General features: G+C 44.5%; 1 pseudogene; it reads left to right on the top strand.

Annotated features, from left to right (window-relative positions):
- The first annotated feature begins 438 nt into the window (after positions 1–438).
- Positions 439–23,394, top strand: part of LOC138666370 (oocyte zinc finger protein XlCOF6-like) — a 43,512-nt pseudogene continuing 20,556 nt past the window's right edge.

Raw genomic sequence — 23,394 nt, 5'->3', positions numbered from 1 at the left:
ACCCCCAGGGTTACTTATCAATTTGACTATTGCCTCATAGTTGAATGCCCAGGTCCAATGGGACAGTTTGATATCTGGCTAGGCACTCAATTCATCTGTGTCACCGCAGCTGAAAGGGGGGAGGGGTCAAACTGTGAAGATTGGACACTTGTTGGGTGGCACACCGGAGAAGGAAATTGGGGATATCAACCAGCCCTAGCCCTGCAACGCACAGACAAATGGGGGGCCAGCTTAATCACCCGTATGTCTCTGACCAAAGCCCCGTTCAAAGGCAAGAGAGGGTATCTGGGTTCAATTCTCCCTATCCCTGCCACCCACTGTCCCAAGGAGGGATGCATAATTCTCTACCTCACTATTGACAATCCCTCAGAAAATGACCAAGGGTTATATGTACTAGGCTCAAGTACAAAGCTTGGTAGGGAAGGGGAAGGTGACAAAATGGGAAAATTTCGATTGAAAAATCTTGCCTCCAGGTCTATATCTGAGGATGTAGAGAACAATGACCCCATTCCAGGAGCCAAATTCCTCGTAGATCTAACCTTTGAAGATAAGCTTGCTATAGAAACAGGATTCTCTGACTCCAATGTCTGGCTAGAGTGGGTAAGATACACTGTTACCAATGCAAATCGCTCCTCGTGCATAGCTTGTACCACCGCCAGACCCCATTTAGGCACAGTACCATTCCCAATAGACCCACGGGTGGATGAGGAGGGATTCTTATGTGCCTTATCTCTGTACATGAATAACCAACCAGGTAACTCACATAAATGCCAAACTGTATCCCACTTATATCCTCCTTACCAAAGTAGTGAACCAACTGGCCATGGGATTACCCCCTATCCAGGGAATTACACCTGTTTTCAAAGAAAAGGTGCTGGACGACAGGTAGATAACTTACCACCTGAATACTGTAATAACCAAGTGATCCCGGTCCAGGAAGGCACCCCATACAATGATTCCTTGTTTGTAGGACAAATTTACCAATTGCCTGATGTATATTGGCTATGTGGAGACATGAAAATCAGGCCTAGACTTAATACCCCATGGAAAGGACAATGTGCCATGGTAAAAGCCCTTATGCCCTTTCATATATTCGATCTACCAAGCTGGGACCAAGTACTCCAAGAAGACCACCTGCCCCAAAAAGTAAAAAGGGAGCTACAAGGTTCTTTTGACCCCCACATCTACATAGACACTATTGGGGTCCCACAGGGAGTACCTAACGAGTTCAAAGCCAGAAATGAGGTAGCAGCTGGGTTTGAGTCAATAATCCCCATGATTGGGGTAAATAAGAATGTAAAATGGATAAATTACCTATACTATAATCAGCAGAGATTTGTTAATTTTACTAGAGATGCTATAAAGGGACTCATTGAGCAATTAGGTCCCACATCCATCATGGCCTTCCAGAACAGGATGGCCCTAGACATGATCCTAGCAGAGAAAGGTGGAGTCTGCAAAATGATAGGTACTAGCTGTTGTACTTACATCCCTAACAACACTGCTCCGGACGGAAGCATAACCAGGGCACTTAAAGGCCTTACTGACCTATCAGAAGAATTAGCCCAAAATTCAGGGGTAAAGGATCAATGGGACACCTGGTTTGGGTGGTGGGATGGGTGGCAAAGAGCACTCACAAAGTTTGGAATAGCTATTCTAAGTGTTTTGATTATATTAGCCTTAATTCTATGTTGCTTAGCTCCATGCCTTAAGAAAATGATGATGACAACCATGGAAACCACAGTGATGACCATGCATGCTGACTTTGAAGATCCCATAGACGAAAGATGCTGCTGTGAGACCATGAGAGGACTGCCATATCCACCTCCCCCATAATACGTCTGCCTGAAGCACGCCGATGAGGGAGAGACTAGGATCTGACTCCTCCTGTGCAAAGTCCGTTAGGAGGGGGTCCATCTACTAGAGATGGACCGTCTCATTTATACGGTGAAAATTAGTTAGTCAGATTTAGGCGCAATGGAGCAGATCGATAGGTTCGACGAGATTAGGGTTTTTGATTCTGCATATCTCCAAAGGGGGAACTGTTATGGAGAGACTATATGGCATATGAAGATATACTGAAATCAAACTTATATGGACGCTTTGCTGAATATATATATATTAGATTCATGTAGCTTTAAGGTTTTCTGATTCTCTATTATAAGACTAAATTCTGTTGATCACTCTGTACCAGGATGTACCAGGATACACCCAGTATCCAGATGGACTTTAAGAAAGGCTGTGTAAATCCCCTACCCTTATCTAGAGTAAATGTATCTGCACGAAGGTGAATCGATCGCCAATAAACCAAAGATAAGTAGAATACGTGCAGAGACAGATGTCAGCTTGACCCAAAGGCGCCATTAGGGCGATAATGGTACAGGAATAGATTAAAAGTAATAATCATTAGAATAATGGTACTATAGTAATAAAGATAATAACATAGAACATGTAAAGATCAAAAGAGTTTTCTGATAAGTGTTAAGTTGGAAAAACCCAATGATGTAATGTGCTTTACTCCTATAAAAGGAGGCAATCTACAACCATTAAACCGGGCGAGAACCATTTGAGACACGATCCACTGTGTCCTGTGATTCTTTCCTCCGTGCACGTACTTTCTCTCCTAGAGAACCAATTTGACCACAGACAATTAAGACGGGTCGCACCCTAGTGTGACAGAATTCACAAAGGCAAGGGGCAAGGGACGGGGAAGTGGACGTGATGCTGATGGTGCATCCAGAGGATGAGACCGTGGGCAACAACAAAGACCCACATCTTCTCGCTCGACATTCCTGTCCCAGTTTCTAGGGGACAGCAGCACACCACTATTGAAGCTAGAGCAGTGTGTAACGGTTGTTGGTTGGATAGTGGATAATGCTTCCAGTCACTTAGCCACCACCTTGTCTTCCACACGGTCAATTCTGAGTAGCCGTGAGTGTGGCCAGGATATTCACCCTGATCCTCCTTCCTCCCACCATGCCGAGTGCCCTGAAACAACTGATCCCACACTTGGACACTCTGAAGAGCTGTTCAGTTTTCCATTACAAGATTCAGAAATCTCTCCCAGTCAACTTGAAGTGGGGAAAGATGAGATCGCATGTAGAGCTGCCCAAAGCTTTGACCAGCCCCAGTCACACGAAGGCAATGGTGGGAAAGTGTCACAAGAGGTGGACGATGATGAGACACAATTGTTAGAAAGTCAGGAGGAGGAGCGGGGTGCGGATGTGGAAGATGAGGTGGTGGATGACATAGTAACTGACCCAACCTGGCAGGAGGACATGCGTAGCGAGGACAGCAGCACAAATGGGGAAGGAGGCATATCCCCCCAACAGGCAGGAAGAAGCAGTGTGGTGGCCACAGACAGAAGGCGTGCATCCGTTCCCCGTAACACCAACATGAGTGAAGTTGCCATTCCACCTGTGAGATCTTCCCAAGTCTGGTTATTTTTTAAAGACTCTGCCGATAACCCTAAACAGGCCATTTGCAGCACCTGCCATGTCCACCCACCTCATTGTAGATTGTCCACCTCATTGTAGATTGTAAGCTCTCACGAGCAGGGTCGTCTTATTTTGCTTTAATTATTGTATTGTTAACGTTGTTACTTATGACTTTTGTGTTTGAAACTGTTAAACTGTAAAGCGCTGCGGAATATGTTGGCGCTATATAAATAAAGATTATTATTATTATTATTATGTCCGCTTCAGCAAGGGTAGCCAAACAACCAGTCTGACCACCAGCATGATCAGGCACATGCAAGCAAAGCACCCGACTTTGTGGGCCGAACCCCAGGCTCGAGGACCACTGCCTGCTGGTCACACCATTGCTTCTTCCACTGTTTTGCGTAGAAGCCAATCCCCAGTACACCGTGCATGTAAAGATGCCTCTAGCCCGGCACCTGTTGTGGCCACAGTCAAGCAGCACCATCAGCGAGCCCGTCCACGTCCTTGTCCCAGCACAGCGTTCAGTTGTCTATAACCCAGTCTTTGGAACGCAAGCAGAAATACCCAGCCAATGCCCCACAGGCCACAGTCCTCAATTCTAATATTTCTCTTCTGCTTGCGCTAGAAATGCTGCCTTTTAGGCTTGTTGAGATGGAAGCTTTCTGCAACCTGATGGGGGCTGTCATCCCAAGGTACTCGGTTCCCAGTTGCCACTATTTCTCCCGGTGTGCTGTACCGGCACTACACCAGCATGTGTCCCACAACATTACCCGTGCCCTCAACAATGCTGTTACCGGCTAAGTCCACCTAACCACGAACACGTGGACAAGTGCTTGTGGGCAGGGACAGTACATCTCAATCACAGCACACTGGGTTAACATAGTGGAAGCCGGGACCCAGTTGGACCTTGGGATGGAACACATCCTCCCCACGCGGGAGGATTGCTGGCCCTATGTCAATCAGGGTTGCCCCCACAGTCTACAGCTCCTTCACCTCTTCATCCTCCATCTCTGAAATCAACACATCAGTCAGAAGCTGGAAGCACTGCAGCACTGCCTCAGCCAAGCGGCAACAGGCTGTGCAGAAAGTAATCTGCATAGATGACAAACCGCACAATGCAGAAGAGTTGTGGTCAGCACTGAAAGAGCAGTCAGATGTTTGGATGACACCGCTGAACCTACAGCCAGGCATGGTCGTGTGTGAAAATGGCCGTAACCTGGTGGCGGCTCTGAGGCAAGGTGAGCTCACACACGTACCTTGCTTGGCCCATGTGCTTAACCTCTTGGTTCAACGTTTTCTGAAAAGCTACCTGGAGCAGCCGGATCTGCTAGTGAAAGTATGCCGTCTGTCTGCCCATTTTAGAAAGTCAGCTACAGCTTCAGCCGCCCTTGCCATGTTTCAGCAGCGTTTTCAGATTCCAGCTCACTGACTGTTGTGTGATGTCCCCATCCCCACGTGCTGGAACTCTACGCTGCATATTTTGGAAAGGATTTGTGAGAAGAGGGCCGTTGTTGACTACCAACATCAACAAGGCCGTCGAATTTCAGGTCAGACTACACACATAAGACCTCAGGAGTGGACATGGATGTCAGACATATGTAACATCCTCTAAAACTTTGAAGACTGCAATAAGATGGTGAGTGGCGATGATGCCATAATTAGCATCACTATCCCGCTTCTCAGCATTCTGAAAAACTGCTCACACTCAAAGAGGATGCATTGCAGATGGAATACGAGGACATGGAGGAAGGAAACATACAGGGGGATTACACTCAGCCCAGCTTCATGTCTTCTCAATGTGGATTGGTAGGCAATGAGGAGGAAGAACAGGAGCTACTTTCATGTACTATAGATGGTACTACAAACACATCTGTATTAGCTTCCATTCAGCGGGGATGACCTGAGGACAGGGAGGAGGAGGAGGACAGCATAGTCAGTCGTCCTGTTGGTGAGGACACGGAAGTCTTGCCTGTTAGCAGTCTGGCACGCATGGCTGACTTTATGTTGCGCTGCTTTTCACGTGACCCTCGGATTATCAAAATTTTGGGTGACACTCATTACTTGTTGGTGACACTTCTAGACCCATGCTGCAAGGATAACTTTCAATCTCTTCTGCCTGAGGCAGAGAGGTGTACTAAAATTTTGCAGTACCACAGGGCCCTTGTAGCGGAATTACTTAGAAAATTCCCATGTGAGAACGCTGGCAGCAGACGTCAGAGTTTGTTGTACAACCAAGGACTCCAAGCAAGAGACAGAAGTACAATCCAGCTCAGGCAGGGGAACAATGGCCAAGTTCTGGGGCAGTTTTCTCAGACACTCCCATCGTTGCGGCACAGAGGCAAGGGGTGCTGTCACAAGAAGTGCAATGTTTGGGAAGATGGTGAGGGAGTACCTTGCAGATCATACAAACGTCCTCCGTGATTATTCTGTGCCTTTGAATTATTGGGTATCCAAGCTGGACACGTGACATGAACTGGCTCTCTACGCCTTGGTGGTCCTGGCCTGCCCTGCTGCTAGCGTTCTGTCAGAGAGGGTTTTTCAGTGCCGCTGGTGGAATTATAACAGATAAGCTCATCCGCCTGTCAAATGAAAATGCTGACAGGCTGACTGTTAGAAAAATGAACAAGGCCTGGATTGGGAAAGACTTCTGTACACCACCAAGTGAAAACAGCGAAACATAACTTCAAATACATTCTCTCTTTTGGAGAGGCGTATTCTCATGCACCTCTTCACAACCCCACATGGGTATACGCTTCCAGATTGGGTCTGTTTGTTCTTATCTTCCTCCTTATCCTCATCCTCCTCATCCAGAACCAATATATCACCAGGGTGAAAGTGATCTGTACGGTGCATTTTGGCCAAGGATGTTGTGATGGCACTCTTTTATTTTTTAAAAAAAGGACAACACATTGGGGAACTGGGCATGACATTCCATTGGGCCGACTTCTTAACTCGGTCTCCTGCAAACTGTCCTGTACCTGCCAGTAGATCACCAGGGTGAATGTGCTCTGTACGATGCATTTTGGCCAAGGGGGCTGTGTTGGCACTCTTATTTTCTTAAAAAAAGAATCCCACATTGGGGAATTGGGCATGACATTCCATTGGGCCGACTTCTTAACTCAGTCTCTTGCAATCTAAAATGTTCCTGCCACTAGATCACCAGGGTAAACTTGCTCAGTACTGTTATAGGCCGTTGATATGTGGGCTAGGGGCATGCAATGGCACTAGTGTATTTTTAAAAAAGGTACCCCCATTGGGGAACTGTTTGGCAGATCATGCACTGCATTACAAGTCTCAGAGACACACACCACTACATTGGCCTAATTCTTAACGCTGTCTCCTGCAATGTCTCTTCCTTATCTCCGACGACATGACCTGGGTGAGCATGCTTTGTATTGTTATAGGCCCGTGAAGTTTGGGCAAGGGTGGCTGTGATGGCAATAGTATATTTTTAAAAAAGGTACCCCCCATTGGTGAAACCACATCCTTGATGGCAAACACTACACATTTTTGTACCTTAAAGAGCTCACTGGAACAGCTCCTTTTTGTGTTGCCTGGTTGCTCAAATTGGACACAATACACTTCATATAAATTTGATAATGCAATGATGTTAGTTTGGCTCAGTAGTTTATTACAAATATTTCTTTGTCCACTATATTAGTTTCTCTCCTTGAGAGCCATAACTTTGGCTGCCTCAAATGTACAAATGGCGAATATACAAATGGTGATTTTTAAACACAATTGAAATACTGTACACCGAATGCATTCGGACAATCACATAGCTGCATGTCTTGTAAAACATTTACAGATGTGACAGACAATGCTCATAGTGACACAATCTTGATGAATGCTTGTTTTCTCACTTCGGAATCAGTTTGAAACCTCTATATATTTGCTGTTTGTCATTGTAAAACATTAAGGTTTACTGAAACTCAGCCTGTGGTGGTTTGATCTAAATCCTTGTGGCTTTTATTTTCTAGTGGTCTATGGCCCCTGGTCTGATGACTCCATGATATCTCAGTTTCATACAACCTTGAAAGCTGGCCACTTGAAGGTCTGGGTGAAACTAGAACTACTACATAGTGTAAATCACTATATAAGACCAGAGAAACATGACTAAGGCAGATGCCAAAACTGGGGTACCTGTACATGTACAGTGTGCTCATACCTGCATAATTGGGGACGCACATGCAGTGTAAGTAATCTCCCAGGGGTTCTCTGTCTTGGTGTTCCTTCTCTGATATTCCAGACGGATGATATTTAAAAGCCTCTTGGTGATGATCTAAGTAGACTGTATGAAGTTAATCTTCATATATACGTAATCAGTATATGTATGTAATCCTTATATGTAATTATTAACCTGTGTGTGTTATTGCTAACATATACAAAAATGTACGCACTCACTCTATTCAATCTTAATATTCCTTGAATTTTGTAGTTTGCAATTGCTTTGTATTGAAAATTCTCCTGTAAATAATTCTGCAAAGAGGGAACCATCATACCATAAAAAATACGAGTGGATTTTCATGGAACCATCCAGTATTTGGGTTCCAAGGCCTAATGGGGTGCATATGACTATGCAGCAGGGCTGGCCTTGCCGCCAATGTGTAAAACAAAGGAGTACGGAGCACAAAAAGCATATTGTGAAGTGGATTTTCATGGGCCCATCCACTATGTGGGTTGAAAGGCTTATTGGGGTGCCTATGAACTGGTAGCAGGGCAGGCCTTGAATTCAATGCAACACTTTTTCAGGAAAAAAAAAATCAGAAGAGAAGGCTTCATGACTTTGGGCTGATACTGCTTGGCCAATTTGCAAGGGGGTGAGGTGGTAGAAAGATGCCCACGGTCCTCAGGTGAAAACTCTGCGCTTTCAGCAGTAGACGGAACTGGAGGCGCTCTCAGCCATCCAATCTAACACCGTCTGAACATGTTCTTGCCTCACTATCCATCCAGCGGTGCTCGTGCCTAGGATATGGTGCAGAACATCCCGTGGACTGCATGCACCAGAGGAACGTGTTTCATGTGGACACGTAACGGGCACAGATCAACCATGTCATCTCCTTGAAGCAGGTACACCTCCACCACGACCTTCATTTGATGCTCTCCTCATGTCACTCCCCCAACAATAATTCCCAGTAGAGAAGAGGCTGAATTAGGGCAGACTGAACCATGCTTCATTACTGGCAGCGTGCATCAGGTTGTTACGGCATGCTGCACAAGGGTGGTAAATAAACAGGATACTGTAATTGTCTACATTTTTCTTTAAAAAAAAGAATCAGTAAAATATTAAAATTTGAGAATCATCAGTGGTTGATACCCTTTTAAAGGAGAAGTGTAACAATGATTGTAGCCGGCGTCTCCTCCGGTCTTTATCAGGCTCAGTATAGGTGGACACTTACAGCAGTGGATACAGAAAGCGCTCCCACTCTCATCCAGGAGAACGGGTGATCTGTTCTCACTTCTCAGTGGTGGACTAGCCCAGGTTTATTAATCTTACAGGACCATTTCCAGTTTTCCATATTACAGAATTGTATCTTTATAAATGTTGCACTGATGGGCCGTATGGCGTCCAATGTTTTCTGCTCACACCCATCTGATCTCAGTCACATTGCAGCTGAATACAGATCTGCCCGGCCTGATAGAAGAACATTGCTCCGAGGGCAGCCGACATTTACAGGATTGCACTCAACTGATTGTTATGTTAAGATAAGCGAGATAAAATGTGAAGAGTCCCATATTATAGAGAACTGGCCATAAATAAGACAAGTGATGCAGAACTATCAATATGGGAGGGGGAAACAGTTGTGGCCAGAAATATTGGGGCAGCTCATAGATGAGGAGGGTGAGGTTTTATTGTCCTGAGATTTAGGTCTGATCCAGGAGGTCTGAGGGGAACATTCCTTCATTGATGGAGCAAGACAAATACATGCGACATATTCATTCCAGCTCTGTCACAGGTCGTCAGAATTTTGTAACCATTAGTACAAAAAACTAAAACTGTGAATATTGCCTAACATTCCAGAGATAATAATAATAATAATAATAATAATTTTATTTATATAGCGCCAACATATTCCGCAGCGCTTTACAAATTATAGAGGGGACTTGTACAGACAATAGACATTACAGCATAACAAAAATACAGTTCAAAACAGATACCAGGAGGAGTGAGGGCCCTGATCGCAAGCTTACAAACTATGGGGAAAAGGGGAGACACGAGAGGTGGATGGTAACAATTGCTTTAGTTATTCGGACCAGCTATAGTGTAAGGCTCAGGTGTTCATGTAAATCTGCATGAACCAGTTACCTGCCTAAGTATGTAGCAGTACAGACACAGAGGGCTAATACTGCATAAAGTGTATGAAAACATGATGCGAGGAACCTTTTTTTTTTTTTTATTATTATAAATAGGCCACACAGGGATCGTTAGGTTAATGCATTGAGGCGGTAGGCCAGTCTGGACAAATGAGTTTTTAGGGCACGCTTAAAACTGTGGGGATTGGGGATTAATCGTATTAACCTAGGTAGTGCATTCCAAAGAATCGGCGCAGCACGTGTAAAGTCTTGGAGACGGGAGTGGGAGGTTCTGATTATTGAGGATGCTAACCTGAGGTCATTAGCGGAGCGGAGGGCACGGGTAGGGTGGTAGACTGATACCAGGGAGGAGATGTAGGGTGGTGCTGAGCCATGGAGTGCTTTGTGGATGAGGGTAGTAGTTTTGTACTGGATTCTGGAGTGGATGGGTAGCCAGTGTAATGACTGGCACAGGGTAGAGGCATCGGTGTAACGGTTGGTGAGGAATATGATCCTGGCTGCAGCATTCAGGACAGATTGGAGCGGGGAGAGTTTTGCAAGAGGGAGACCGATTAGTAGAGAGTTACAATAGTCCAGACGAGAATGAATAAGTGAAACAGTCAGAGTTTTTGCAGAGTCGAAATTAAGAAAAGGGCGAATTCTAGAAATGTTTTTGAGATGCAGGTAAGAAGAGCGAGCCAGTGATCGGATGTAGGGGGTGAATGAAAGGTCAGAATCAAGGATGACCCCAAGGCAGCGGGCATGTTGCTTTGGAGTAATGGTGGAACCGCACACGGAGATGGCAATGTCAGGCAAAGGTAGGTTAGTAGAGGGAGAGAACACGAGGAGTTCAGTTTTTGACAGGTTTAGTTTCAGATAGAGGGAGGACATGATGTTAGAGACAGCGGTAAGACAATCACTGGTGTTTTCTAAAAAGGTCGGTGTGATATCGGGAGCAGAAGTGTATAATTGGGTGTCGTCAGCATAGAGATGGTACTGGAAACCAAATCTACTGATTGTTTGTCCAATAGGGGCAGTATACAACGAGAAGAGTAGGGGGCCTAGGACTGATCCTTGAGGAACCCCAACAGTAAGGGGAAGGTGAGAGGAGGAGGAACCAGCAAAACATACAGTGAAGGATCGGTCAGAGAGATAGGAGGAGAACCAGGAGAGAACAGGAGAGATACATTATTCCTCTGGAAAATATGTCACAGCCTGTCCCATCAGTGGTGGCAGCAGCAGTGAAACCCTCAGAGAAAACCAGCTTATGTCTTATAAAGAAAAAACAATTATGAATTTAAAAAAACAAACAACAACATCCAGCTAGTCCGGCTGTAAGGGCTACATGGCAGTGCGGGTCCGGTCTACTGGTGAGGACGTCCCTACAGATAGTTTCCCCAATAACCTGCAATGTGTGTACTCAAATCCAAATAAAGTCCCAAATTGCCATGAAGCACAAAAATACTTTATTATACACAATGCACTATAATATAAAATCAGTAATGTTTATTAACCCCTTCATGACCCAGCCTATTTTGACCTTAATGACCTGGCCGTTTTTTGCAATTCTGACCAGTGTCCCTTTATGAGGTAATAACTCAGAAACGCTTCAACGGATCCTAGCGGTTCTGAGATTTTTTTTTCGTGATATATTGGGCTTCATGTTAGTGGTAAATTTAGGTCAATAAATTATGCGTTTATTTGTGATAAAAACGGAAATATGGCGAAAATTTTGGAAATTTCGCAATTTTCACAATTTGAATTTTTATTCTGTTAAACCAGAGAGTTATGTGACACAAAATAGTTAATAAATAACATTTCCCACATGTCTACTTTACATCAGCACAATTTTGGAAATAAAATTTTTTTTTTGCTAGGAAGTTATAAGGGTTAAAATTTGACCAGCGATTCCTCATTTTTACAACGAAATTTACAACACCATTTTTTAGGGACCACCTCACATTTGAAGTCAGTTTACGAGCTCTATATGGCTGAAAATACCCAAAAGTGACACCATTCTAAAGACTGCACCCCTCAAGGTGCACAAAAACCACATTCAAGAAGTTTATTAACCCTTCAGGTGCTTCACAGCAGCAGAAGCAACATGGAAGGAAAAAATGAACATTTAACTTTTTAGTCACAAAAATTATTTTTAGCAACAATTTTTTTGATTTCACAATGGTAAAAGGAGAAACTGGACCACGAAAGTTGTTGTCCAATTTGTCCTGAGTATGCTGATACCTTACATGTGGGGGTAAACCACTGTTTGGGCGCACAGCAGGGCTTGGAAGGGAAGGAGCGCCATTTGACTTTTTGAATGAAAAATTGGCTCCACTCTTTAAAGACACTATGTCACGTTTGGAGAGCCCCCGTGTGCCGAAAAATTGGAGCTCCCCCACAAGTGACCCCATTTTGGAAACTAGACACCCCAAGCAACTTACCTAGATGCATAGTGAGCACTTTGAACCCCCAGGTGCTTCACAAATTGATCCGTAAAAATGAAAAAGTACTTTTTTTTCACAAAAAATTTCTTTTCGCCTCAATTTTTTCATTTCCACATGGGCAATAGGATAAAATGGATACTAAAATTTGTTGGGCAATTTCTCCCGAGTACGCCGATACCTCATATGTGGGGGTAAACCACTGTTTGGGCACACGGCAGGGCTCGGAAGGGAAGGCGCGCCATTTGACTTTTTGAATGGAAAATTAACTCCAATTGTTAGCGGACACCATGTCGCATTTGGAGAGCCCGTGTGCCTAAACATTGGAGCTCCCCCACAAGTGACCCCATTTTGGAAACTAGACCCCCCAAGGAACTTATCTAGATGCATATTGAGCACTTCAAAACCCCCAGGTGCTTCACAGAAGCTTATAACGCAGAGCCATGAAAATAAAAAATAACTTTTCTTTCCTCAAAAATGATTTTTTAGCCTGGAATTTCCTATTTTGCCAAGGGTAATAGGAGAAATTGGACCCCAAATGTTGTTGTCCAGTTTGTTCTGAGTATGCTGATACCCTATATGTGGGGGTAAACCACTGTTTGGGCGCACGGCAGGGCTCGGAAGGGAAGGCACGCCATTTGGCTTTTTAACTGGAAAATTATCATAGCTCCAATCATTAGCGGACACCATGTCACGTTTGGAGAGCCCATGTGTGCCTAAACATTGGAGATCCCCCACAAATGACCCCATTTGGGAAACTAGACCCCCCAAAGGAACTAATCTAGATGTGTGGTGAGGACTTTGAACCCCCAAGTGCTTCACAGAAGTTTATAACGCAGAGCCATGAAAAAAAAAAATTATTTTCTCAAAAATTATCTTTTAGCCTGCAATTTTTTATTTTCCCAAGGGTAACAGGAGAAATTTGACCCCAAAAGTTGTTGTCCAGTTTCTCCTGAGTACGGTGATACCCCATATGTGGGGGTAAACCACTGTTTGGGCACATGCCGGGGCTCGGAAGTGAAGTAGTGACGTTTTGAAATGCAGACTTTGATTGAATGCTCCGCAGGCGTCACGTTACGTTTGCAGAGCCCTTGATGTGGCTAAACAGTAGAAACCCCCCACAAGTGACCTCATTTTGGAAACTAGACCCCGAAAAGAACTTATCTAGATGTGTGGTGAGCACTTTGAACCCCCAAGTGCTTCATAGAAGTTTATAACGCAGAGCCGTGAAAATAATAAATACGTTTTCTTTCCTCAAAAATAATTATTTAGCCCAGAATTTTTTAATTTTCCCAAGGGTAACATGAGAAATTTGACCCCAATATTTGTTGTCCAGTTTCTCCTGAGTACGGTGATACCCCATATGTGGGGGTAAACCACTGTTTGGGCGCACGGCAGGGCTCGGAAGGGAAAGCACGCCATTTGGCTTTTTAAATGGAAAATTAGCTCCAATCATTAGCGGACACCATGTCACGTTTGCAGAGCCCCTGTGTGCCTAAACATTGGAGATCCCCCACAAGTGACCCCGTTTTGGAAACTAGACCCCGAAAGAAACTTATCTAGATGTGTGGTGAGCACTTTGAACCCCCAAGTGCTTCACAGACGTTTACAACGCAGAGCCGTGAAAATAAAAAATAATTTTTCTTTCCTCAAAAATGATGTTTTAGCAAGCATTTTTTTATTTTCACAAGGGTAACAGGAGAAATTGGACCCCAATAATTGTTGCGCAGTTTGTCCTGAGTATGCTGGTACCCCATATGTGGGGGTAAACCACTGTTTGGGCGCACGTCGGGGCTCGGAAGTGAGGGAGCACCATTTGACTTTTTGAATACAAGATTGGCTGGAATCAATGGTGGCGCCATGTTGCGTTTGGAGACCCCTGATGTGCCTAAACAGTGGAAACCCCTCAATTCTACCTCCAACACTAACCCCAACACACCCCTAACCCTAATCCCAACTGTAGCCATAACCCTAATCACAACCCTAACCACAACCCTAATTCCAACCCTAACCCTAAGGCTATGTGCCCACGTTGCGGATTCGTGTGAGATTTTTCAGCATCATTTTTGAAAAATCCGTGGGTAAAAGGCACTGCGTTTTACCTGCAGATTTACCGCGGATTTCCAGTGTTTTTTGTGCGGATTTCACCTGCGGATTCCTATTGAGGAACAGGTGTAAAACGCTGCGGAATCCGCACAAAGAATTGACATGCTGTGGAAAATACAACGCAGCGTTCCCGCGCGGTATTTTCCGCACCATGGGCACAGCGGATTTGGTTTTCCATAGGTTTACATGGTACTGTAAACGTGATGGAACACTGCTGCGAATCCGCAGCCAAATCCGCACCGTGTGCACATAGCCTAATTCTAAAGGTATGTGCACACACTGCGGAAAATGCTGCGGATCCGCAGCAATTTCCCATGAGTTTACAGTTCAATGTAAACCTATGGGAAACAAAAATCGCTGTACACATGCTGCAGAAAAACTGCACGGAAACGCAGCGGTTTACATTCCGCAGCATGTCGCTTCTTTCTGAGGATTCCGCAGCGGTTTTACAACTGCTCCAATAGAAAATCGCAGTTGTAAAACTGCAGTGAAATGCGCAGAAAAACCGCGGTAAATCCGCCATAAATCCGCAGCGGTTTAGCACTGCGGATTTATCAAATCCGCAGTGGAAAAATCCGCAGAGGACCAGAATACGTGTGCACATACCGAAACCCTAACCCTAACCCTAGTTCTTACCCCAACCTTAGTGGAAGAAAAAAAAAATTCTTTATTTTATTATTGTCCCTACCTATGGGGGTGACAAAGGGGAGGGGTCATTCAGTAATTTTTTTATTTTGATCACTGTGATAGGTTTTATCGCAGTGATCAAAATGCACTTGAAACGAATCTGCCAGCCGGCAGATTCGGCAGGCGCACTGCGCATGCGCCCACCATTTTGGAAGATGGCGGCGCCCAGGAAAGAAGACGGACGGACCACGGGAGGCTTGGTAAGTATGATGGGGTGGGGAGGGGCACGGGGGGGGATCGGTGCATGGGGGGGTAAATCGGAGCACGGGGGGGTGGATCGGAGCACCGGGGGGTGGATCGGAGTGCAGGGGGGGTGGATCGGAGTGCAGGGGGGGTGGTTGGAGCACAGGGGTGGGATTGGAGCACGGGGGTGAGCGGACAAGAGGACGGGGGGAGCGGACAGGAGGACGGAGGGGAGCGGAGCTGTGTACCGGACAGATCAGTGACTTGGGGGGGGGAGGGGGGCGATCGGTGGGGTGGGGGGGTCAGACCAGTGTTTCCAGCCATGGCCGATGATATTGCAGCATCGGCCATGGCTGGATTGTAATATTTCACCAGTTTTAATAGGTGAAATATTACAAATCGCTCTGATTGGCAGTTTCACTTTCAACAGCCAATCAGAGCGATCGTAGCCACGGGGGGGTGAAGCCACCCCCCCTGGGCTGTACTACCACTCCCCCTGTCCCTTCAGATCGGGTGAAATGGGAGTTAACCCTTTCACCCGATCTGCAGGGACGCGATCATTCTGTGACACAGCATATGCGTCACAAGTCGGATTGGCACCGACTTTCATGACGCATACGCTGTGTCACAGGTCAGGAAGGGGTTAATAAATAACATTTCCCACATGTCTAATTTACATCGGCACAATTTTGGGAAAAAAATTTTTTTTTTTGTTAGGAAGTTATAAGGGTTAAAATTGACCAGTGATTTTTCACTTTTACAACAAAATTGACAAAACCATTTTTTTAGGGACCACATCACATTTGAAGTGAGTTTGGGGGGTCAATATGACAGAAAATACCCAAAAAGTGACACAATTCTAAAAACTGCACCCCTCAAGGTGCGCAAAACCACATTCAAGAAGCCTATTAACCCTTCAGGTGCTTCACAGGAATGAATGGAATGTAGAAGGAAAAAATAAACATTTTTCTTTCACAAAAATTTTCCTTTAGACCTATTTTTTTTTTTTACTTTCACAAGGGTAACCGGAGAAAATGGTCTGTACATTTTGTTGTGCAATTTTTCCTGAACATACCGATACCCCATATGTGGGGGAAAACTACTGTTTGGGTGAACAGCGGGGTTTGGAAGGGAAGGAGCGCCATTTGACGTTTTGAATGTACGTAAAATATGCTGGAATAATTAGCGGTTGACATGTCACGTTTGGAGAGCCCTGATGTGCCTAAACAGTGGAAACCCCCCACAATTGGCACCATTTTGGAAACTATACCCTTTTGGGAACTTATCTGGATGTGTATTGAACACCTTGAACCCACAGGTGTTTCACAGAAGTTTATAACGTAGAGCCGTGGAAATAAAAAAAATAACATTTTTCACAAATACATTTTTTAGCTCCATATTTTGCATTTTCATAAGGGTAACAAAAGAAATTGCTCCATACAATTTGTTGTGCAATTTCTCCTGAGCACGCCGATACCCCATATGTGAGGGAATACTGCTGTTTGGACGCATGGCAGAGCTTGGAAGGGAAGGAGCGCCATATTGGAGATCAGATTTTGCTGGAATTGGTTTGTGGGTGACATGTCACGTGGTCAGAGCCCCTGACATGGCTAAACAGTGGAAACCCCAACAAGTGACCCCATTTTGGAAACTAGACTCCTTAGGGAACTTATCTAGATGTGTGGTGGGCACTTTGAAAACCCAAGTCCTTCACACAAGTTAATTACGTAGAGCCGTGAAAATACAAAATCATGTTTTTTCTACAAAAAATGATCTTTTCACCCTCAATTTTTTTCCAAAGGGTAAAAGGAGAATTTGGACCCCAAAAGTTGTTGAGCAGTTTGTCCTGAGTATGCTGACATCCCATATGTGGGGGTAAACCACTGTTTGGGCGCATGGCAGAGCTCGAAAGGGAAGGAACGCCATATTGGAGTGCAGATTTTGCTGGAATTGTTTGTGGGTGACATGTCACATTGTCAGAGCCCCTGAGGTGCCTGAACAGCATAAGCCCCCAAAAGTGACTGCATTTTACACAATACTTCCCTGAATGAATTCTTCTAGTGGTGCAGTGAGCATACTGACACCACAGCTGCTCCATAGAAAATTATATAATTGGCAGTGAATAAAACATAGTTACATTTTAACCACTAAAATGTTGTTTTAACCCCAGATTTTACATTGGAAAGTAGGTAGATAGGTAAGTGGTCACTACACCCATAGATGAATTCGCAGAGAGGTGTCATTTCCAATTCCCAGAGGGGTGTCATTTCCAAAATGGGGTCATTTCAGGGGGGATTCTGATGTTATGGCACTTTGGAGAGCTACTAAGTGCCAGGAAAACAGAACCCCCCACTAAACTGACCCCATTTTGGAAATGACACCCCTCTGGTTATTCATCTGTGGATATAGTGACCATTTTCACTATACGGATGATTTCCAGAAATACGTAGTGGAAGTTTTAGAGCAAAACGGTCATTGTAGTGCCCAATATATTGTGCCCAGCTTGTGTCTCTGGAGACATCGCCCCACCTACCACCGGAAATTGTTATCAGCTCTACTCAAATCACTAAATAAACCAAATGCTTGAATGTCACAACAGTTTAAAAACGTGGTTCTGTGTGGAAGATTGTAAATCAGTCATGGAGGCATAAGGCCGGCAATGATGGGCATTGTGGGCAATAATAGCGTGTATCATGCCTCATTCCTCTCTTGGAACATACACGACATCTTCTCTCGGGTTATTTCTTGTTTCAGTTGCTGGAATGAGGGCAATAAAATGTCGCTCAGTGAGTCTTCTGACATCTTCAGATTCTAAAGGATTGACGGGGACAATATTTCCAAAAACAAGATTTTCAATGAGATACCAAGAGGTTGCAGTCCAATAAGCTTTATTGCAAAATCTTCATTAAAAGCCTGGACAACCGACAGTAGAAAAATGGCATAAATAACATAAATAGCCGGGGTCCCAGACACCGATTTACGTGTTTCAGGGCCAAATATGCCCCATAGTCATAACCTAGTGTTATAGCAGTCAGTCAGGGTTTATATAAAATGCCCCATCACATGGTTCAGTTATTTCACACCCAAAACATTAAAACTCTTTCACCAGTATAAAAATACAAACTTAAACCCAACAATCTGCTGCTGTCATTATACACAGTCAAGAGTTCGGTGAACAACATTAATAACACAATATTCTATCTGCGCTTATTTACACCGGTGGGACGGGCGGTCTCCATCAGGATCCAATGGGTTTCTCCGCTAAGGAGTTTTTTTGCCAAGCTCCGCCCCTTCTGGGCTTGCTGACCCTTTCCATTCCGAAAAACTGGAAACCGCTCAGATCACCGCCGTGCACCTGATAAAATGTCTGGATACATTAGAGGGATTAGGTCTCTTGTCACTGATCCCTGAGGGGCTCACTGAGGCTGCCGGAGAGATCACAGATACTGCAGGTAACCATGTATGTGACACATGTACTACTGCAAGTCATAAAGTCACCAATAACCATTGTTTCAGGCCTCACTTAATATATTGCTTGGTATTTCCTGCTTATTTACATGCTCCACATCTGCCCCCGCAGCTGAAGAAACGTTTAGTAGACAACCAGGACGTTCTACCAGGACCATCCATCACCAGACTAGGAAGGTGGGAGCTCTCCTTGTGGAGAATAAACCCCCTCCTGAAGAATACTCTCCAGATCAGAATCGCTTCTGAGCATTAGCACTGACGTTTCCGAGATTCCCAAATTTATGAGTTATCTGAACTATAATAACTGTAACCATTTTTAACCACACCCATAATAAAACTAGCATCAGTTTTTCTGGATCTATTGATCTCTGAATGACAGGAACAGGCTCAGACTGGACCGCAGGGGAATGCCCCGGTGGACCCCTGTGCAGATCTGGACCACCAGCCCCATTGTATGGACAGTACTTGGAATAATTCAGTTGATTCACTCTACAGAAAAAAAGCAGCATCTCATCATTTATTAACCCAACTGCCAGGTTTATTATTAAATAGAGATATAGGTACATTTGTGAACAAGGCTAGTGTAATATTTGAATATTTGTAAGCAGGTGAAAAGTGGGCCCCCCAAAGTCAATGTTACTGACTGGTGGGCCCTTGGTACTCCAGTCTGACACTGGACAGGAATAAGGTAAAAACTACCTACTTCTTTCCGCAAGGAAACTATGGGCAACACCATTCTGAGAGCCGATTCCTGTCATCCCTGACATGTGAGGGTTAATATCCCTAGGAGAGAATTATATAGATCTAAAAGAATCCGCAGCGACCATGAATCCTATATGAAAGAGAGCGTAGACATCTGTCCACGCTGGAGGGAAAGAGGTCATCAGAATTGGGCTTTGGAAAAAGCAAAAAAAAATTGAAAAAATCCCCAGAACTGACCTGGTAAAATTCCATAAAGACCAAAAACACAGGAGGATAAAAAACCCACATTTGTCACCACCTATAGCAGATAAAGACGATTCTCAATAAATATGCGCCAATGCTCAGAAGGGATCCTGCTCTGGAGAGTATTCTTCAGGAGGGGGTTTATTAAGGAGAGCTCCCACCTTCCTAATCTGGTGATGGATGGTCCTAGTAAAACGTCCTGGTTGTCTACTAAAGGTTTCTTCACCTGCAGGGGCAGATGTGGAGCAGGTAAATATGTAGGAAATACCAAGCAATTTGTTAAGTGAGGCCTGAGACAATGGTTATTGGTGACTTTATGACTTGCAGTAGTACATGAGTCACATACATGGTTACCTGCAGTATCTGTGATCTCTCCTATATCAGGGGCACAACACGAGACCTCCGGCAGCCTCAGTGAGCCTCTCAGGGATCCAGTGACAAGAGACCTAATCCCTCTAATGTATCCAGACATTTTATCAGGTGCACGGCGGTGATCTGAGCGGTTTCCAGTTTTTCGGAATGGAAAGGGTCAGCAAGCCCAGAAGGGGCGGAGCTTGGCAACAAAAACTCCTTAGCCGAAAAACTCATTGGATCCTGATAATAGAGGCCGCCTGTCCCACCGGTGTAAATAAGCACAGATAGAATATTGTGTTATTAATATTGATCACTGAACTCTGGACTGTGTATAATGACAGCAGCATATTGTTGGGTTTAAGGTTGTATTTTTGTACTGGTGAAAGAGTTTTAATGTTGTGGGTGTGAAATAACTGAACCCTGTGATGAGGCGTTTTATATAAACCCTAACTCACTGGTATAAACACTAGGTTATGACTAAGGGGCATATCTGGCCCTGAAATGTGTAAACCCGTGTCAGGGACCCCTGCTATTTATGCCATTTTTCTATTGTCGGTTGTCCATGCTTTTAATGAAGATTTTGCAATAAAGCTTATTGGACTACAACCTCTTGGTACTGGATTTTTTATTACTTGTTGGATTTTCCTGGGATGGCAGCCATGCACTGAGTGGACAGATGAGCTGAAAAAAGACTTTTTTTTTTTCTTAACCCTCAACTGGTGAGGTGGGGTTTGCCACACCCCAGGGAATTTTCGTTCGGCTGCCATTCATTGAAAAATGCTGGTATGAAGATACGTGTCTCACTAGCTTCCATCCATTTCCTTGTCAACAGGATGTTGTCAAGGCCTCTCTCTTTTGGCCACGCATAACAGAGCTAGCTGTCGCTAAGTGCTGTCTTGGCCTTGCTGAACCCCACATCACCACTCATGTAACGTATATACTCGAGTATAAGCCGAGACCCCTAATTTTACCACAAAAAACTGGGAAAACTTCTCAGTTGGCTACAGGTTCTACACTAGGGACGGGCTGCACCTCAATGGGGAAGGTGCAACTGTGTTGGGGGAGAAAATGGCTAGAAGGTTGGAGGAGTGTTTAAACTAGGAATTGGGGGGGAGGGTATTCAATTTATAGGAGGGGAAGATAGTGCAGATAGAGACTTGGATATCTGAGACGTGGCTGGATGAGAGCCATGACTGGGCTGTTAACTTGCAGGGCTATAGCCTGTTCAGAAATGACCATACACATAAGCAAGGGGGAGGGGTGTGTCTTTATGTAAAATCGTCCTTAAAACCCATCCTGCGTGATAATATAGGTGAATTTAATGAAAATGTAGAGTCCCTGTGGGTGGAGATAAGGGGAGGGGGAAAAAATAATAAATTACTGATAGGGGTTTGTTATAAATCTCCAAAAATAATGGAAGCAATGGAGAATATCCTTGTAAAGCAAATAGATGAAGCTGCGACTCAGGGAGAAGTCATTATTATGGGGGACTTCAACTACCCTGAAATAGATTGGGGAACAGAAACCTGCAGTTCCAGCAAAGGTGATCGGTGTCTGACAACTATGAGAGACAATTACCTTTCACAACTGGTTCAGGACCCAACAAGAAGGGGGGCACTGCTAGACCTAATATTAACCAACAGGCCAGACCGCATATCAAATATAAGGGTTGGGGGTCACTTGGGGAATAGTGATCACAAAATAATAAGTTTTCATGTATCCTTTAATAAGATGTGTAGTAGAGGGGTGACAAGGACACTAAACTTCAGGAGGGCAAATTTCCAACGGATGAGAGATGATCTTGGTGCAATTAACTGGGACTATATCCTGAGACACAAAAATACACAAAGAAAATGGGAGACATTTATTAGCATCCTGGATAGGACCTGTGCACAGTATATACCGTATGGGAATAAACATACTAGAAATAGGAGGAAACCAATATGGCTAAATAGAGCTGTAAGGGGCGCAATAAGTGACAAAAAGAAAGCATTTAGAGAATTAAAGGAAGTAGGTAGTGAGGAGGCATTAAATAAATACAAAAAATTAAATAAATTCTGTAAAAAGCAAATCAAGGCAGCAAAGATTGAGACAGAGAGACTCATTGCCAGAAAGAGTAAAAATAATCCTAAAATATTCTTTAACTACATAAATAGTAAGAAACTAAAAAATGATAGTGTTGGCCCCCTTAAAAATAGTCTGGGTGAAATGGTGGATGAGGATGAGGAAAAAGCCAATATGCTAAATGACTTTTTTTCATCAGTATTTACAAAAGAAAATCCCATGGCAGACAAAATGACTAGTGATAAATATTCCCAATTAAATGTCACCGGCTTAACCCAGCAGGAAGTGCGGCGGCGTCTAAAAATCACTAAAATTGACAAATCTCCGGGCCCGGATGGGATACACCCCCGAGTACTGCAGGAATTAAGTACAGTCATTGATAGACCATTATTTTTAATCTTTAAAGACTCCATAATAACTGGGTCTGTACCACAGGACTGGCGTATAGCAAATGTGGTGCCAATATTCAAAAAGGGGACAGTAAGCTTAACCTCTACTGTGGGTAAAATCCTGGAGGGAATTCTAAGGGATGCTATACTGGAGTATCTGAAGAGGAATAACCTCATGACCCAGTATCAGCACGGGTTTACTAGGGACCGTTCATGTCAGACTAATTTGATCAGTTTCTATGAAGAGGTAAGTTTCGGATTGGACCAAGGGAACCCAGTGGATGTAGTGTATATGGACTTTTCAAATGCTTTTGATACGGTGCCACACAAAAAGGTCAGGCACGCGAATCCCTGCAGCAAAGCATCACGGCAGCTAAGCATACAGACGCCGCAGTTATTTCAACGGCAGTTAGTCACGGCAGGAGTCAGGACCCCACTCTATGCTCTGTTTCTTCTGGGTACGTCTTCCGAGTAAGCACTTCTTATTATTTGGATCTAGCTTTTTTATTAACCCATCTTACTTCTTCGCCATGTTTACCTATGCCCCTACAGTGTTTGCTCCACTAGTTCTCTCTCTCCTTCGCTATCACAAATCCCAGCACTCTCTAACCTAATAATCATCTCCCCTTCCCTCTTACCTCCCCACCTGTCCTCCCCTGCTGACCTGCTCCTCAACCTCAAATCTGTCCAACAAACACATAAAACAAGTCGGCCACTCTCTTTCTCCCACCTGCTCTCTCTCTCTCCTTCTCCTCACTGCTGGAGACATATCTCCCATCCCTGGACCCCCACATCTCATACCTCCCATTACTACTCCCTCCTATCACTCCCTATCCAACATGAACTTCCGCAATCTTTCCAACATAAAACCCGTGCCCCTGATGCCCACCTCCCTGCTCCCTCTCTCTGGAGCACTCTGGAATGCCCGCTCAATCTGCAATAAGCTTCATGTGATTCACGACCTTTTTCTCTCCCGCAATCTTGCGTTCCTTGGCCTCACAGAAACATGGCTAACACCCTCTG

The sequence above is a fragment of the Ranitomeya imitator genome, chromosome 2 (genome assembly GCF_032444005.1).
Source record: "Ranitomeya imitator isolate aRanImi1 chromosome 2, aRanImi1.pri, whole genome shotgun sequence".
NCBI classification, from domain to species: Eukaryota; Metazoa; Chordata; class Amphibia; order Anura; family Dendrobatidae; genus Ranitomeya; species Ranitomeya imitator.
Note: the sequence above shows the minus strand (reverse complement) of the source record. Positions and strands in the feature narration are given on the sequence as shown.